Raw genomic sequence first — 6,335 nt, forward strand, 5'->3', positions numbered from 1 at the left:
CCCTGCAGTAGTCACATGAAATAACCAGCTCAAGGATAGCTACCATTTAACCCCTTCCGTAGAGGTTGGTTTATGCCCTGAAGCCTTCTATCCCTTCCAAACACTGGGTTATAGTTTTAATCCTGTCTGACTTCCGCGAACATGTCCAATCCTTTTTCAAATTCTGGTCAAATTATAAAATTGATCTTTGACAGGTCCAGTGGCTGTAGGAACAAGGATTCAAATGTGGATTCACCCTTCAGAATGGGAGCAGCGCCAACACTGACCTAGAGCTGGAGGTATGATAGTTTTGTGTTTCCAACTAAAGATTAGTCCCATCTGCTCAGTCAGAGGAAACGCTCAGTGCAGGTCCTGCTTAATTCTAGTCGCATGCAGGAGACTCATGCAACAGCTGGTTCTTTGGGAGGAAATTCCCACTTGTCTCCCCCCTGTCGGACTCTCGGCTTTGCATTTTGTTTTCTTTTGATAAGAGGTTTTGCATTTGCTTTTCAAAAGGCATGGTACATGACTCTCCTTTGAAGGTTGTTGAATGCTAGTAATTGGGGGACCTGTTTGGATGGGAAACACTCTCTTCCTCCGGGGGGGGCACTACTGGGTCACTTGCAGTAATTGCATTCATTAATCTATTGCCTGGGTGTGCAGGATGTTTACACCACACACTTTTTTTTTTTTAAGGTGGTCAGAAGGGAGGCTATACAGTAACGTACGCAGTGCATACACTATATATATGGTGTGTGTTTATGGAAATAAAATATATAGTGAGAGCATGCAGGCTTAGGCATAGAACTGTATATATAGAATGTTACATTAATGTTGCACCTGTGTTAAATTATCAATATCATGGATGTTGAGTGATTTGGACATTAGGTGTTTGACCCTGCAGCCTTTATTTGAGCAATGTTCTTGGGGAACCCATCACAAACGCCATCTCCTTCCACTCCAAGTGCAAAGTGCATTTCCTTGGCCTGCCTTCTGTAACCTGAATACACAGCAACATGAATATTTATTAAAGAAAGACGAGACCCTGCCAAAACAAGGCACTCCGCTGCACATGCTTCTCACACTGGGAAGAGGATGAGAGAACAAACATGCGACAGAAGTTAGTCATGTTGCTTAATACACACTAATGGAAGATGCTGAGATGCTGTGGTGATTAGAACCTACGCAGGAGAGTTTTAATTAATAGAGCTTTGAGCCTGTAAAGTGGAGTCTTATTTTGAAAAATGTCTAAAAATGGCAGCATGATGTTTTCTATGTATTGTCTCAGTGATGTCTAGATAAATCTGTCCAGTTTGCAAGTAAAAAAGCAATTTTGGAGGGTCTAACTGTGCCAGCCCTGGCAGCTTAAGCGTCATTCTTTTTGGCTTGTGCATCACCAGTAGTCACCTGCAACAGGAGTTTAGTTAACAATCCTGTGTATGTACAAACCTGAATAGAATTCAGCTCCCTCTCCCATACTGCATCGGCTCTGCAGAGCTAACAACAATAAAAAGTAGTAAAAACTAAGTAAAAGGCCAGCAGCTGATTGGCAGAGTAAGCAGGTGCTATTCTGCATAATCACTTTTCACTGTTAAAACACCTTAAAGTTGAATTTGTGGCACCATCCTGAATGGTTTACAATACAAATTAAATGAAGAGGTTTTATACTTGTGTTTTGACGCAGGAGATGCTCAGAAATGCTTTGTCAATATCTAATGAGCACAATTGAACTTTTATTTACAAAACATCCTTGGAATGCCAGGAAAATAAGCGGAAGAACAATTCAGGCTTATGTGATCATAAGGTGTGTTGCTATGTGTGTGTGTCTGTGGGCAACAATTGCAAAATCAAAAGGGGAAAAATATTCCACAGAAGATTCCCTAAGGTCAATGCAGTGTGACATTGCATGGCTTTGTACATAGCACGTTTTCTTTTCTCCTGTTTGTTGGAAGGAAATGAAAAAAAATACCGAGTTTCCTGTTCTCCAACTAGCACAGTGCTATCAATTTCTGCTCTGCTACTCTCACTCTCTAACACAACATATACTTGTTTGTGGGGTAGGGGTCAGAGTGTAAGGAGATTAGAGGCAAGATACCAGCTTGGTAGGGGAGCAGTTCTGCCCCTATACTGAAGAGTAACTCCGCTCATGCTCCTTCCCCCTGGGTTAGCAAAGGGAGGACAGACGTACTTGTAAGTAAAGTGGGGCACAAGAAAGAGCAGTGGGCTCTGGAGCACATTCATTGCCGTGGAGTGCACAGAGGCTGTCTGCAGACGTACCACCGGGTTTGGCTGGATTTGGTTGGATTTGCGTTTCCTGCACACACACACCCCCCACACACACACTTACACTTAGAGAGGGATCATGTGCAGCCAGAGGGGATTAGGACCCTTATGTGGGAAGATTTCCTAGACTGCAGGGCAGAGGAGAGGTCTATCCAGTGGGATGGCTGTGGATCAGTGTGGTTATCTGCTTTCCCCAGGGATCCTTAGGATCTACAGCTTCTGGCTAAGGAACGTCACTACAGTATTTACATGTTGACTTTCTCTCCTTATATTTGACACCCAGGGAAGGTTCGGTTACTATAGAAAAGCCAAGGCAAGTAAGCGCTTTACCATTACCTTTGAAGGTGGTCAGTCTAGTGGTCAATCATGGCTCTTATATGAGGGGAATGCAGAGCTGTGGCCAGGGTCTGAGAACGCTTGGTACCTGCTCCTGTGACCTGATGAGCAGTTTGCTAGATCTACAGAGGCGGACAATGCAGTAGCACCTTGCAAAGTGAAACTCTATGGAGTGCCTGAGGTAGTTTTTTCTCTGCAAGATTCTTCACCTTCCCCTAGTAATGACCATGGCAATGGTCTTTGTGGCCTGTGATGTGCTGGGATCTTATGACATTGAGGAATGGGGCATATTTAGCTACTGATGACGCATGCAACAAATATGTAAGTGACAAAAAGATTCCCTGACTGGGAAGTTATTGAACATTTACAGCTAGGGAAGAGAATGTATAGAGGGGGAATTTCCCTGCCTTCCCCCTGGTAAATCAATTACTGGTGTGTCAGGGTAAAATGTGTAATACTCAAACCAGAGAGTGCAGATGGGGCATGTGCAAAATTTCAGATCTCATTTGCTTCCTGGACAAATATTCAAGGGAAATACACACGTGTGCCCACCCACACAGTTTTGATTTAAATACAGTACATACAAATCGGGCGCTTAATTATTGTTAGAATGGGAAAGTGGAGCCAAGCTTTCGAGTAACAGTTTTGTTTTTTTAATTGTGTTTTGGCAAAAGAAGAAAATATTCCCCTAAAAAGGAAGCGGATAAGTTGGGCGGCTTTCTCGATGTCTCTTAGAACTGTGTGCCTTCAGTGTTGTACAGTTTGGATCCAGTCCTATGTGGGTGGGAGTTTTGCCATTGACTTCACTGGGAACAGGACCAGACCCCCCAGGGAAAGAGAGAAGTCCTGATTTTCCAAAGTGCCTAATGATTCTGGGGGCTTCAACGGGTGGGGTGGGGGGAACAACCTCTGACACCTTACATAGGCCTGATTTTCAGACCGTGCTGAGCTCCCACGCACTTTCACCTGCAGTTAAATACAGCCCCAAGCTCCGCAGCAGGGACCGGCTGAAAAGGGGGAGGTGACCCCCCCCCCTTCTGGAGCTGCCTCGTGCGATTTAGAGCCCCCTTCCCGGTGGGAGTTTCCAGGAGGAGCCAAGGGGGGTGCTGCTGATTAATGAAATGGGGGGCTGCCTTATACCCTGCTGGTCACCCTGTATTGCGGACCTCACCGGGGGCCCCCGTCACCTCTGCTGGGGGGGGGAGCAGCACTGCCCTCTTGTGCCTTTCCCCAGCCAAGGGAGGTGCAGCGGCTTCCCAGGTAAGGGACGCGTGTCCCTTCCACCCGGTGCTGCCCGGCGCGGCGAGCCGGCAGCGGCTGGAGATCGGGACGGCCCCGAGCCCTGGCGGGGAGAGAGCTGGCATCGCGGGGCGCTGCGCCTGGCGCAGGGAGGAGAACCTGTCGCCCGGCCCGGCCCGGTCCTGGCCGGAGGGAAACCAGGAGCCGGCAGCGGCTGGATCCTGTGCAGCAGATGCAGCCCCGCGGACTGCCCCGAGCGAGCAGCTGATGATTCATCACAGCTCCGTGGTTCTTACGCAAGGGGCGATTCCAGGCCTTGCTCGAGGGGCAGGGCTTGGGCGCTTCGGCGTTATAAAGTGGCTGGGTAGGTGGCCAGGCAGGCAGAGACAGCCAGGGCACCAGCTGTGAGCACCAGCGCTCAGCCCGGTAAGGAGGGGAAAGGCAGCCGCTGGCTGTGGGTGTGGGTGTGAGAACTCGCTTTATTAAGCCGGGCTTCAGTGTTTCAGGGTTTCTTCATTTCATTTTGGGGACCAGGTGTGTGTTTAGCAATTTTTTTGAGTTTTTATGTAGATGTCCAGAAATCAGAGGTGTTTCGGGACTTTCTCTTTGTATACGCTACCGCAGTGAGCGTGTGTGTTACTCATGACAGTAGCACACACTGTAAAGCCTAAGCTCTTTGTCGCATTCCTTGGTGCGCTTTAGCCTCTCTCTGGTTCAAACAGTGTTCTATTAAAGCACACTAGGGACACTTTAGTGCGCACCAGCAGGGTTGACAGGGACTAATTATGCGCAACACATTAGTGTGCTTTAGAAATCATACCCCCTGTAATGCGCACTAGTGCTCTGTGTAGACAAGCCCTTAGATACAATTAACCATTTCCAGTGTTTTTCTGCTGTTTATTGGGTAAACACCATTTTATTTATTTTTGTAATGGGGTGTTATCGCAGTATTTATCAGTGAAAAGCTAAAATCAGAAACCCTAGAAATACAAGACAGGATAGAAAGTAAGGTTTGCATGAGTCTTTTGTTTGTTTGTTTCAGAATTTTGTACTCTTGTGTGATTAGGACTGATTTTTATGAGTGTGTGTCATATATGTCTGTGTAGATATAGCAGACTGATTTTTCAGAGGGAGTTGGAAGCTATCAGCACCTTTGCAAACCAGGTTGATGAAATGTGTGTGATGTTCTCCTTGATTTTCAAGGCTCCTAAGACATGTTGTTAAATAGGGTAACATTTTCAAGTGTCCTTTTTCCCCCAGTAAATTGTAAGAGCTTTAATATGTAATTACAAACTTTATAAAGCAGATGGTTTTAAGCTGATAGACCAGTCTACTTGCCTGGCAGCTTGTTCTAGTTTTTCTGGTAGAAATTTGTATGTATCGATCTCAGAATTACTGCATTGTGCTTCTTAAATATTCAGTTAGACCCTTGATAAAAATCCATATCACTTTTTCATAGACTTTTTTACTGAAGGCTCAGAGTCAATATTTAAACTGCTGTAGCTCAACTATTTCTGTTTAAAATACTGAATGAAATCAGGTCTTAGGGTAACAATCATCATGTTAGTCACCACCAGGGGGTTAACCCAGGATCTCTGGAGCTGAGGCCAGACTTTCAACAGCTTGAGCTAAAGGACTAAGTCCCTGGTTGGTAGCTGTAGCAGACATCCTCTGGATCAGGCACAGAAGGGGATGCGAAACATACACTGAGCAGTGGGCAACAATAGCATAGGGGATAATTGTTTACCAAATGTCATGCAATTATACCAGTGCAAAAAGAAGATCATCTCATTCTTTGCTCCCTCCGTCTCTCATCTTTATGCCGGTCTTGACTTTGCCAGCTCCTAGATACACATAACTTCCTCATGTTAAATGTTTCGAAGGCCACCTTCTGAGTAAAGAATTCTTTGACTTTTGTGTCTGACTCCCTATTGCTCTCTCTAATCCAGATCTTCTCAGAAAACTTGTCTGAGAGTTTCCTTCTCACATCTCCCTTTGTCTGTGAATCCACCTGCTGCACATCTCCAGACTCAAGAGAATTAAACTTTACCTAGATCTCTGCTCTGCCAAAACCCTTATCTATGTATTATTTCCTCAATGTGGCTACTGCAATACCCTCTTCTATGTTCTCTTTAAATGCATAGGGGCCCATAACGACCAAATGACTCTAACTCCAGGAAGTGGAGTCATATAGTCTAAGACAGTTCAAAATTGCCCACTCTGAGGCATTCTCTGGAGGTCCCTGGGATATGCTCTAGGAACCTCATTCTGAGTGGATTGAGGTGACTTTCTTTTCACACTCCCTGTCTCCAAGTCACTGAGTCCCTTCCCTTCCCTTCCTTAAGACCCCACCTGTTCTACACAATGGCCCAGTGTTGCATAACTGATATTGCAATCACGGTTAACATTCTTGCGTTCCAGAGCACCCTGTGAATGTTGGAATTGTGCCCCCAACTCTGGGGCTGATTGAATATTACTGTCGAGATCCCAATAAAGAG

Source organism: Emys orbicularis, chromosome 12, assembly GCF_028017835.1.
Source record: "Emys orbicularis isolate rEmyOrb1 chromosome 12, rEmyOrb1.hap1, whole genome shotgun sequence".
In the NCBI taxonomy this organism is placed as follows: domain Eukaryota; kingdom Metazoa; phylum Chordata; order Testudines; family Emydidae; genus Emys; species Emys orbicularis.